This window comes from Bison bison, unplaced genomic scaffold (genome assembly GCF_000754665.1).
Source record: "Bison bison bison isolate TAMUID 2011002044 unplaced genomic scaffold, Bison_UMD1.0 scf7180017864461, whole genome shotgun sequence".
Taxonomy (NCBI): Eukaryota; Metazoa; Chordata; class Mammalia; order Artiodactyla; family Bovidae; genus Bison; species Bison bison.
The window spans coordinates 5,758,253-5,771,678 of NW_011495023.1; positions in this window are offsets into that span (position 1 = coordinate 5,758,253).

Sequence of the window (13,426 nt, forward strand, 5' to 3'; positions counted from 1 at the left end):
ATTTAATTTCAGAAATTTATTTGAAACAAATTCTGGAGCTGGATCACCCACTCTCACTGGCCAGCTGACACTGAAGACCCATCCCTGGTGTAGAATGGGACGCAGACAGTCTCTGTCATGAGAGGGTGATATAGTTATTAAAATGTGCATGGCATGAACAGGGGTAGCATACTGGTGAAAGGGAATGTACCGGTCATTGCAATATCTCAGGACTTTGAGAAATGAAAAAGCAGTAGTTAGAAGACTTGCTGAGAACTACAGATGCACCAGAGAAAGTCAATGAAAGACTGGGGTTAAGGCCAATTAGAAATGAATGTGAAGTCAGACAGCCTCTTTGGCACCATTTAAGGAGACTCTCATCTCCTATGAGTGGAGAGCAGGAAAGGCTGAGGGTCAAGTCCAAGACTCAATTACTGCAGGAGGAGCCAAGCTTCAGAAGAGGCTGAATGCTCAGGCTTGGCCCATCTGCTGCTTAAGAACAGAGCCTATTGGAAAGGAGTTGACCCTACAGCGTGTGATGGGGACATGCTACTTCCCCCATTCTCCCCAGCCTCTGGGCCTGCAGAAGTAGCCCACCCTACCCCATGAAAGGCCACGCCTCCCTCCTTGTTTCAAGATAATGCAAAGTCTTCTGTCTTGCAAGAATAAACACATTTCCCTCAGACCTACCCCCACCTCCCTTCTGGCCATCAGACAAATAAGTAGGGTTAAGTCTACTTAACCTGTGTAACCCTGCCTGCTAAGAGAAGAGATTATGCCCCCCAAAGGAGCCACAGGACCAAGCTAACATGTACCAGCAAAAACCAAGAGTGTGTGTGTATCTAAGTATTTATTTATTTGGCTGTGCCGGGTCTTAGTTGGAGCATGCAAGATCTTTAGTTGCATGCAGCATGTGAACTCTTATTTGCGGCATGTGGGATCAAACCTGGGCCCCACCCTCCCCCACTGGCCTCCCTGCATTGACAGCTCAGAGTCAGTCACTGGACCACCAGCAAAGTCCCAAGAGTGTGTTTGAATCAAAGGGTACTGGATCAAAGTGAGTGGAAGACAAAGCTGGATAAAGGAAAGCTGATCAATATGGACAACCCTATGACACAGGATTTAACCCTAAATAAGTATCCTGGAAGATGATGCCAACACACGCTGGGACTCTGAGAAGCTTGTAGGAAACGTGGCTACATTTGATGAAGAGGGAATCCCAGAACTGCCACAGTGGACAGGAAAAAAGAAGTTCAAAACATTCAGAGGAATGTTCTAGAGTGGATTACTGTGTCAGCTTAGCAAACTCACTCACCAACACTGTTCTGTGGGAGAGCCCAGGGGATGCCCCTGAATAAATAAACACCAGGGTGAGAGGCACCAACGTCACTGTCAAGGTCAGTGTGGCTGTCATCTGTGGGCTGGGCTGACACTGGGGGTGCTCCTCCAGAACTGGGCTCCCTGATAGCAACTGGGATAGTACAGTGTTGAACAGAGGGCAGGGTGTGGGCAATTCTTGTAATCACTGGCAAGGTTAGATTGAAGGAGTGGGGAAGAGTGGAGTCTGACCTGCTGACATATGGAGATGCATCACAGAACATGGCATCCTTAGGAACAAGATAGATAAGCAGCCAATAGGCACAGTCCCCAAATAACACAATCAAGAGACTTCAAGGACTGAGAACAATCACCCCAATAAAAGATAACCACAATCTGCCTAGATTCTGGATCTGAGCCATCCCTCAAGCTGGGAACCCACTGATTAAAGCTTGGCTGCATCCTGGGAGGAAGAATCCTACCACATATGGTATTTATGATGAAGATTCTCCCAGTCTTTACCCCAAATGGACACATAACTGTTCACTCCAGTACATAGGGGGAAAGGAATTCCCAGACATTCCAAGAGCAAAGGGTCTGAATTAACACTGATGCCCAAGTGGGCACTTTCACGATTCAGGTAACGAATGGAGTCCTGGTCTCAAAGACCACGCAGCAGTGCTGAAGGCATAGATGCATAATTGATATGGATATACTTGGTAGTTGGCAGAAAGCCCCACACTGTTTCTTTGGTCTGTGGGGCATGAGCTACCTATCCTAGTGGGACTAGTCAGATGGGAAGCTTTGAAAGTGCATCCTTATGCCCCCAACCAGCTAGAAAATAAAAACCATATCATGTCACAAGGAGAAGCGCAGACTCCCACCACTTCAAGCTCTAAAGGATGCAGAGGAAGTCCTCATCATATCTGCGTTGGATTCACTGGCTTTATCTTTCCAAAAATCAGATGGATCCTGGAGGATGATAGTGGACTGCCACAAATTTTATCAAGTGGTGGCCTTGATTGTACCTGCAATTAACAAGGTCCAGGGTATATGCACAGTGGCCATCCCACCAGGAAGGAAGGTCAGAAGCAGTCTGCATTCATGTGGGACAGACACAAGTTATATTTCCAGTCTAGTTCCACGGTCATGTTAATTCTTTCACCCCATTCATTGTATGGTCTGAGCAGCCTGGACTACCTAGACATTCTGCAGGATCGTGAGGTGGTCCACCCTAATGATGACATGACAGACACAGCAGATAAGCAAGAAGGCAAAGTACATCAGAGGCCTTGGTACGATACATGCTGTCCAGAAATGGATCCCATATGCAGAGGCCACCATATTGGTGAAGTTACAAGGAATCCTATGGTTGGGAGACCCCTTCGGAAAGTAACTGGCAGACTACTGCATCTCACACTTCCCATCACTAAGAAAATGGCCAATGCCTGCTAGGGCTCGTCAGGTTCCACATTGACTGTCACTACTTCAACCCATTTATCAGGTGACATGAAGGGCTGAGTGGAGCCCAGAACAGGAAGGGGTACTGCTGTAAGTCTGGACTGTAATGCAAGCAGCCTTGCCAGTAGGGCCATACAACTCAACATATCCCATGGTCTCAGATGTGTCTCTGGTGGAAAAAGGTGCCTTGTGGAGTTAATGGCCATCCCACAAATGAGAATCATAATATAGACCCTTAGAGTTCTGGAACAAGGCCATACCATCTGTAGCCAATAGTTACACACCATCCAAAACCCATCCTTGAACACACTCCAGGGTTGAGGTACAGTGCACCTGACCACAATGGCATTGAGTAATCATGAGACCAGAACCACCATCTTGAGCTGGGCTCTGTCAGACCCACAATGTTATAAAGTCGAGCAGCTCCACAGTCATCCACAATGAGATGGACATGATCCTTCAGGATCAGGGTCAAAGGAGATGTGGGAGCAGTGGGCCTAAAACCCTACCTCACCCACCAGTATTGCCCCAGGCCCTCTCCTTCAGCCAACATCTATGGCCAAACTGGCGGGGGCAGGGAGGGTCTCTTATGAAGAGGTGACAATGGAAGAAAAGAGCTGAATAAAGTCACAAAGGATCAGGTCAGTGCATGGGTGCAAGCCAAAGATTGACACCAATTATCCTGCTGGACAGCAGTGACCCAATTATCCTACTGAGCAGCAGTGAGGACAAAGCCGATCAAGGGGCAGAGTTTCAGGCGGTCCCTCCAGATAGAGAGAAAGGAAGCCCAGGGGAAGAATACAGACAGTGCTTGGCTAGTTAGGTGAAAGATTGGAAGATGGGTGTAGTGGCATGTCCTCAAAAAAGACCCCCAACAATCCCACGGTTCCTTATACATGTCTCTGTTCTCATAAACAACTGGAGTTTGGGGATCTAGGCACAGCCTACAACTCCTCTCATCAGTAAGATGCAGGGAAAGTGACTCATTGAGACTTCCATGCTCATCAAGCAACAAGAAAGCCTAGCATCTTTCACTCTCTCCCTTTTGGAGCCCTGGACTGCCATTTAAAGAAAACCATGCTGGGGAATTCCTTGATTGTCCAGTAGCCTCTGAGCTTTCACTGCCAAGGGCCTGGTTTCATTCCCTGGTCTGGGAACTAAGACTTCTGCAAGCTGTGAGGCGCAGCCAAAAAAAAAAAAAGAAGAAGAAAACTAGGCTGCCCTGACGGAGAGAGGCCCAGAGAAGCCCTGAAGGGTAAGATGTCTTTTGGAGAGAGAGGCCAGGTGAAGAAGCCAAGCGCCAGGCATCTGGTCCCAGTCCCAATCTGAGTACAACCCCATGAGACCTGACGTCAATCAAGGCATTGCTCAGCTAAGTCCATGAAGTCAAGAGAGATAATAAAAGGGCTGTTTTAAACCACTGAGTTTTATAGTGGTTTATTACACAACAACAGATAACTAAAACAGGACTTGGTACCTGAAAATGGTGTCTGCCTTGACAAAAATCTAAAACATGTGGCATTTGTCTTGGGACCAGGATGGAGTTCCTTCAAGAGATCAAAGTAAAGACTTGAAAGACAGCAATGAAATTGCTCTTGGAGACTGAAGGAAAGGTGACCTGAGTATTATGATGTCATAACAGCACGTTGTGCAAACACACGTATGACACACCCAGTGGTGAAACTCTCACCTGCACTTTGGGAAAGAGAAAAGGGACCTAAGGAACACATGAGTCTGGCTGAGGATATTTACAGGCAGACTGTTGAAAGACCATTTTTGCTTTATTTTGTTTTTGCTTTTAGCTGCCTATGAAGAGTAAAGTAAAAAAGAAAAAAAAAATTTTTTTAAAAGGAAGTATACAGTTTTTGAGCAGCCTTAAAGGAAATATAAAGCAACCAAGATTACTGGATTTGAAAGCAATTCACAAAGTAAGAAATGGACTCAGAGGGAAAGGGAAAAAAAATAAAATCATGACACACAAAGAAAAACATACCTCAGTGTCAAGTTCAGATTAAGGGTGGGACCGTGAGACACTTTGTTGAAACCTCAGGAAGATTTTAAGTGATGTGTCATAAAGTCCTTTCAGCCGAACAAAGAGCCTTCTAAGAATCCTCTGGGTGTGCCTCATATGGCCTCTCTCCCAGACAACAGGGCTTCTAAGAATCCCAAGGACGTAGTCCCAGAGGAACTTCACAGGCCCGTTTCAGAAAAATACATAGCTGTGGCTTTCCTCCAGTGGAGTTGTCTGTGATCTGATATAAACAAAGTGCATGATGTTTTAAATGAACTGTATCCACTTGGACTGAAAGGAATAGTCATTTTACGATGAAAAGAGGTCTCAAGACCCTCAAACTTCTGCAGGCAGTAAGCAGGCTAAGAAAGCTGCTTACCTTCAGAGAGGGGCTATTTATTATGGGAAACGAAGGATGACTCAGGGCAGAGCCAAGACTCTTGGGAACTAATCCTAGAGATCAGGACTGGCCTACAGTGAAGGACCGGGAATGTGTGCCCTGCACGATTTCAGAAGCTCATAAATCATGACTATGGTGTGCCTACTGTTTCCCCATCCCACCCCCGTGGCTATTCCAGTCTTCCTATTCTTGTCTTATCATCTCTAAGCAAGTAACTTCTCTAATTTATAGATCTTTAGAGCAAGAAGAACCATACTAAGGAGCCACATCCAAAGAAACACAACTGAGAAGATCCATCAATGTCCATGCCTGATTTAGATGATAAAATCCTGGGTTCAAGTTGATACCATTATGGGATGAGACTGGTGGTCCTGGGAAAAGGGACGAGCTGTGTTTTGTGTAAGGGAGAAATGTGAATTGTGGGCAGAGGGTGGACTGTGGCAGCTATTCTCCAGGGACAACCCTGAATAATTCTGCCCCTGCCTGCATGCACCTACTGCTACTCCCACCTGAGACAAAGCTTATGTCCCATCGATCTAGGCTGGAGCCCATGACTGCATTGATTAACAGCATGCAAGGAGGCGATATTCTGGGACTTTGGAAGGCAGGCACCAAGAAGGTCAAGCAGCTTCCAGTTCTTTGCAATTTGACACTGAAGACATCATGTAGGAAGTTCTGGCTATTTTGCTGAATGGAGTGGCCACATGGAGGAGCAATGAGGCACCTGGATATCCAGCCCAGCCTCATCTGACTGCAACTGAGTGAAAAATCCCACACAGCACAAGTAGAAGAGACCCCCCAAATGAGCCCAGCCAAACCACAAAGTCATGAGCTATAATTAAATTATAATAACTAAGTTTAGGGGTAGTTTGCTATGCAGCAACAGATAACAAAACAATTGGGGTTAGGAGGCCTGGGGAAGGGGCTTCCCTGGTGGTCCAGTGGTTAAGAATCCACCTTGCATTGTAGGGGACACCAGTGTGATCCCTGGTCTGGGAAGATCCCACAACTAAGCCCATGTGCCACAACTACTGAAGCCTGTACACCCAAGAACCTGTGCTACACAACGAGAAGTGCAATGAGAAGCACGCACAGTGAAACCAAAGAGGCCCCCACTCTCCGAAACTAGAGAAAGCCTATTAGAAAATAAAGCCATGTCACTGGCAATACAAATAGAAAATACAGTGTACTAGAAGGACTTTTTTTTAAAGGAGGCCTGGGGAAGAGCGATGTGGATGAGCCAATGGCATTGGACATAAAATGTAACGTTCTTTATATTGTGTGTTAATTTCCACAAGGAAGCCAGTTCCCATCAGCCAGCATCTGTGATCCACCGCCCCACAGTGAGTCAGTGAGCTCATGAATGGAACAGCCATGGTGCTAGGGATGAGCCCAACAGCATGGACTGCCATTCACCAAGTCTGAGCCAGTTGCTGCCACTGCTGAAAAGTTCATTCTGCCAATAACAGAGACTAACACCATGCAGTCCTCAACATGGTAACCAGTTAAGGACACCAACTGCTCATGTGATGGCAAATTGATTACACTGGAGCCCTTCCACCCTGACAGGGGCAGGCTTCTGACTGATACATGCTATAGGTACAGGCAGTTCTCTTTGACACCCACACAACCTAAGCTACACCACTATCTAAGAGGTGGTGCTCGATCAGTGATTGGGGCCCTCACTGTATCACATCAAGCCACCTTTCTTCAGAGAAGGTGCAGCAATGGGCATATGACCATGAGATCAACTTTTCTTTACTTACATTATTCAGAAGCTGCTGGGCAGAGAGGGCAGTGGGATGGCCACTTGAAGACAACTGAACCAAAGCCAAAGCTGGCTTAGAGGTGATACCCTGGATAGCTGCTCCTTGGGACATGGTATACACCTGAAGTCAATCACCATTACATGATATTGTGTCATAAATAAAATATATGGGAACATAAAATATATGGGAACTAAGGTTTGGATGTAGGAGTAGAACATGTTACCATCACTTCCAATAACGTACTTAAGAAATGTGTGCTTCCTGTATCCACAATTCTTGCTTCCACCAAGAGACACAGCAAGACTGTTCATAAACTTAAAGCACGGCTCCCTCCAAATCACTTCAAGCTCTTTGTGCTGAGAGACCAGCAGGCAAGGAAAGTAATTACCATTCTGTAAAGAGTTCCTGATGAAGAAGGCAGGCGACCCACTCCAATATTCTTGCCTGGAGAATCCCATGGACAGAGGAGCCTGCTGAGTTTTAGTCCACAGAGTAGCACAGAATTGGACATGACTGAAACGACTGAGCACACACAGAGTACCTGACAGTGATCACTGGGGGAGAAAAAGGATTGCTCCTTCCCTGCTAGGAGTGAGAAGAATACAGTGACAGCCGGGTGACTCAGGGTGGCACCTCTTGGGACGCCTTTCTCCAACTCTGATGATAGTGTTGGCTGTTGACAACTCACAGCTTCATCACTCTTCAGGAATTGCCCTTGGCCAAAGAAAGATGTTTTGCCCAAGGCTCCGACCCCTCCCCAAGATTTGTATATATCTAATGACTGGAAAGCATCTGCCTACAATGTGGGAGACCCAGGTTCAATCCCTGGATTGGGAAGATCTCCTGGAGAAGGAAATGGCACCCCACTCCAGTACTCTTGCCTGGAAAATCCCATGGATGGAGGAGCCTGGTAGCCTATAGTCCATGGGGTCACAAAGAGTCGGACACAACTGAGCGATTTAACTTAACTAATGACTGTTTAGTATGGAGGTACAGAGGCTTAGCACCTTTGTCTTGATTTGGGATCTTTTTGAAAGGTCTTCTCAGCTCCAGAGTTTCCTATGGGATTGGTTAGGGTCTCTGTTGTAACTCTAACCCATTTCCACTCCTCCCTCTGTCCAATCTCATTTTTCCTTAGAGTACTTCACCTCTTGTACCCAAATCCCAGCATCTTAGTATCTGTTTCCCTGGGAACCTGATTTGTGAACCAACTGTCTCAATACCATATATTGAAAATGCAGTCCTCTCCCCACTGTTCTAGAGGGCTACCTTATTTTTTTTTAATAGGCTTTATTTTTTAGAACTTTGTATTTGTTTAAAAAAATTTAAGAGGATAATGCAGAGCACTCACACACCCCACACTCGGTTTCCTCTGTTATTAATCTTACATTAATATAGTACATTTGTTACAATTCTCAAATCTACACTGGCATATCATTATTACTGAAGTCCACAGGTTATTCCAATTTCCTTAGTTTTTGCCTAATGTCTTTATTCCATCCAGGACACCACATCACATTAACTTGTCTCCTTAGACTCCTCTTGGCTGTGACAATTTCTCAGACTTTTCTTGCTTTTGATGACCTTGATCGTTGCAAGGAGTACTAGTCAAACATTCTGTAGGATGACCTTGCACTGACGATGGCCTGATCTTTTTATCAGACTAGAGGTTTGCATCAGAACAGACTGGATTATGAGTTTGGGAGAGGAAGAACCACAGACATGAAATGTCATCATACCAAGGGTTCAAACTATCAACGTGACTTATCACCCTTGAGGTCCTGATGCTCTGCCGGAGGCAGTGTTTGTCAGATTTCTCCACCGGAACACTACTCTTTCTTCACCCCCAACCTCCAGCCACTTTCCATACTGCTCTCTTTGGAAGAAAAATCACTCTACACAACACATACTTAAGGGGTGGGGAGTTCTGCTCCCCTCCTCCACCTCTCCTTGAGAGACTACCTTCTTCAAAAAATTAAATGTCCTTAAGGATGGTTCTTAAATAAGTAGACCACTAGAAACAACTTCATCAATAACCTATTTTCTTACATGCTTTATAGTAGGTCTTATGGAGAAGGCAATGGCACCCCACTCCAGTACTCTTGCCTGGAAAATCCCATGGATGGCAGAGCCTGATAGGCTGAAGTCCATGGGGCCGCGAAGAGTCGGACACGACTGAGCAACTTCACTTTCATGCATTGGAGAAGGAAATGGCAACCCACTCCAGTGTTCTTGCCTGGAGAATCCCAGGGATGGGGGAGCCTGGTGGACTGCCATCTATGGGGTCGCACAGAGTCAGACACGACTGAAGTGACTTAGCAGCAGCAGCAGTAGGTCTTATATAACAAGGGGAAACAAATCTCCTAAATATCATTTCTAAAACTGTGGCAAATATATAGATTAATTTTACCATCTTAATCCTTTTAAGTGCACAGTTCATAGTATAGGTACATTTAGAATGTTGTACAACCAATCTCCCTAACTCTTTTTATCTTACAAAATTGGAACTCTATACCCATTAAACCACAGGTCCACACTCCCCTGCTTCCCCTACCCTCTGGCAGCCACCATCCATCTTAAATACTTTATTTCTGAATTTGACTACTCTAGGTACCTCCTATGAGTGGCATATACAGTATTTGTATCTTTGTGACAAGCTTGTTTCACATAGTATAATGTCCTTGCACTTCAACCATGTTGTAGTGTGTGTCAGAATGGCTTTCCTTTTCAAGACAAAATAATATTCTACTGTATGCATGTATCACATTTTGCTTATCCATTCACCTGTTGACAATTTGGGCTGCTTCCACATTTTAGCTATTGTCAAATAATTCTACTATGAACATGGGTATACAAATATCCCTTCGACATCCTACTTTCAATCCTTTTGGGTATGTATGCACAAGTCAAATTGCTGGATTTTATAGTAATTCTATTTTTTATTTTTTTAAAAACTGCCATACTATTTTCCATAGTGGCTGCACCATCTTATGTTCCCACCAGCAATGCACCAGCCTTCCTATTTCTCTACATCCTCACCAACACTTGTTGTTTTCTGCTTGTTGTTTTTGTCCTTCAGGATAGCCATCCTAATGCATACAAGGTAGTATTTATTGTAGTTTTGATTTGCATTTCCCTAATGGTTAGTGATGTTGAGCTTATTTGCACATAATGGCTATTTGTATACCTTTTTTAGAGAAATTTCTTCTCAAATACTTGTCCACTTTTAAATTGGACTTTTTCCCCATTGTTGAAGTATAGGAGTTCTGTATATATTCTGGACATTAAATCTTTAACAGATACATTATCTGCAAATATTTTGTTCCATTCTATGGGATGCCTTTTCACTCTACTGAGTGCCCTTTGTTTGTAAAGACAGTTTTAACTCCGATGTAGTTTATCAATTTATCTATTTTTGTTCTTGATGTCTGTCCTTTTGATCTCACATCCAATAAACAGAACCAAATCTAATGTCATAAAGCATTCCCCCTATGTTTTCTTCTAAGAGTTGTATAATTTTAGACCTTGCAGTTAGGTATTTGATCCATTTCAGGTTGATTTTTGTACAGGGTATAAAGTAAGGGCCCAACTTCATTCTTTTGCATGTGGATATTCAGGTTTCCTCACACTGTTTGTTGAAAAGATTTATCTTTTCACATTAAGTGGTCTGGGCACTCTTGTTGAAAATTATTGATCATACACGCAAAGGTTTACATCTGAGCTCCTTATTCACCCTCAATGTTAATTTTAACAGAGAAAAAACAATTCAAAACTTTATATACAGTATGAGTTCAGGCATTATTTTTAAGTTATAAAGATGTTAGTTAACAAATAAAAATAATACATGTTTATTATAGATAATAAACTTACTTTTGGAAAGTAAAGTATAAAAAGAAAAACCACTGATAATCTTATTTTGGTGTATTCTTACTTCAGTGTAATCTTATTTTGGTATAAATCTATGCCAAAATACTGATAGTATTATACCATTAGAGAAAATAGATCAATTCAGTCTCATTACAAAAGTGGTACCATGCTCTTTGGATAGTTTTGAATCTAGCTTTGTATACCTAATGCAATATTTTAACATTGTCCAAAGGCATTTTTCCTGAAAATTTTGTAAATACTTATATAGTATTCCAATGTTTGATATACCATAATTTATTTCACTATTTCCATCAGTGTTGCATATTTCACCTTGCTTGTAATTTTTCACTATTATAAATAATGTTGCAGTAAACCTCACTGTACTTAAATTTATACATATATTTATTATTATAACCTTAGGTATATACTACTTTAATAAATAACAATGAAGAATTTTTCTAAAAGAGGTAAAACTTCTGTGGATTCTTGCATGCTGACTCTTTCTAGAATGGTTTTCCTCAGTCATATTAAAAACTAAACTTTCCACAACTTTAAGCATAGTTTTTGTACAACACAGATCAGATTTTCCTTTATAATTACATATAGTTTTGAAATAACAGGACCACTATTTGTGTTCCTCCAACAGAGTACTCAAGATCAAAATTCTTAAGATTTTAGAATATATTATTTGGGAGACCAAGAGTCATCATCTCTTATTTCAACTTTTAATCTTAAATCTCATCTTGGTTTTAAAGTTTAAAATGTATTGTCAAAAAGTTAAAAAAAATATTAATTGAAATGCCCTCATGTCTAGAAGGTTGTTTTTGTTTCTTTCTTTCTTTTTTTAATGGGTGGGGTCAATAGAAAAGCACTTTATTTGCTTACAGACAAAATTCAACAGTTCAAATAAATAGTAAATTTTTCATACTTTCTTAATAACACAAATCTATTCTTAGCAAGTTTGTCATAGACGACTAAGTCAAAAGTGAATAAGCATGAAAACAGATTTCTAATTCCTATTGTTTTTCCTAACCTTTATGTGTAAATACTTACCTGATAGGGTTTGGTAGTAAATTTATTTTCGAGTCTGAACTATGACAATTTAAAATTCACACTTCAACTTAATAATCCATATATTTGCAGTTTAAAAGTTACATTTTGGCATCACTGACTCAATGGACATGAGTTTGAGTAAACTTCAGGAGTTGGTGATGGACAGAGAGGCCTGGCATGCTGCAGTCCATGTGGTCGCAAAGAATCGGACACGACTGATTGACTGAACTGAACTGAACTGAACTTTGGTGACTGAAAGAGGAGGTTTATGGGATATTAACATTGTTTCATGTATTGACCAAGATGATTACAAAAGAGTGTTTATAAAGCAGAGGTTTATGGGATATTAACATTGTTTCACATGTTGACCAAGATGATTACAAAAGTGTGTGTATTTTGTAAAAATTTCTTTAGTTGTACTCCTAAAGACTTGTGCAAAGTTCTTTATGTATTTAAGCTTAATAGAGTTCCTTTTAAAATTATATTTTAAGAGATTTCTTAAAGATATGAATCTCTACATTTTTTAATTTAAATACTAAACAATTAAAATTTGAATGGCTTTTCTTAAAAATTTAAGCTATGAAAACAATTTAAAACTGAGGTATGTAGTACAATTTTAGAGATACCCTTTATTCTCACATCTTTCTTGTAAGTTCAACAGATGTTTTGGAAAAAGTGGAGTATGATTCACTCTGCTGTTCAGCAGAAACTAACATAGCATTGTAAATCAACCATGATCCAATAAAAATTTTAAAAGACCAAATACATGTAAAACAACACAGACACCATTGTTCTCAATATGCAAAAGCACAAACCACGTAGACACCACCAAAGAGGCTAAACATGAAGCACTTTAAATGAAATGCTGCAGCTGATAAAATTAACATTCTTAATTATCTAAAAGGTTTCAACTTCTTAAACTATTTTCTAGTTGAATGCATTAAGGTTTCTTCTACCACCAATGTATCTCTGCTCTTCTGGGTTCTAACAATCAGTTGAACATTTCAGGCAACAAAGTCCACCAAACTTCAGAGAAACAAAGTTAAAATTAATGTGGGCATTACTCATTAGGATGTGCTATGAATGCAGAAATAAGGCAATTGTGTTTCTTTGGCAGGTTAAAGTTTTTTGCCCCCGCCCCCCCCAAACCTTGTATCTTAGTTTTCTGAATGTTGAGCTTTAAGCCAACTTTTTCACTCTCCTCTTTCACTTTCATCAAGAGACTTTTTAGTTCTTCATTTTCTACCATAAGGGTGGTGTCATCTGCATATCTGAGGTTATTGATATTTCTCCCCGCAATCTTGATTCCAGCTTGTGCTTCTTCTAGCCCAGCGTTTCTCATGATGTACTCTGCATATAAGTTAAATAAGCAGGGTGACAATATACAGCCTTGATGTACTCCTTTTCCTATTTGGAACCAGTCTGTTGTTCCATGTCCAGTTCTAACTGTTGCTTCCTGACTTGCAAACAGGTTTCTCAAGAGGCAGGTCAGGTGGTCTGGTATTCCCATCTCTTTCAGAATTTTCCACAGTTTATTGTGATCCACACAGTCAAAGGCTTTGGCATATC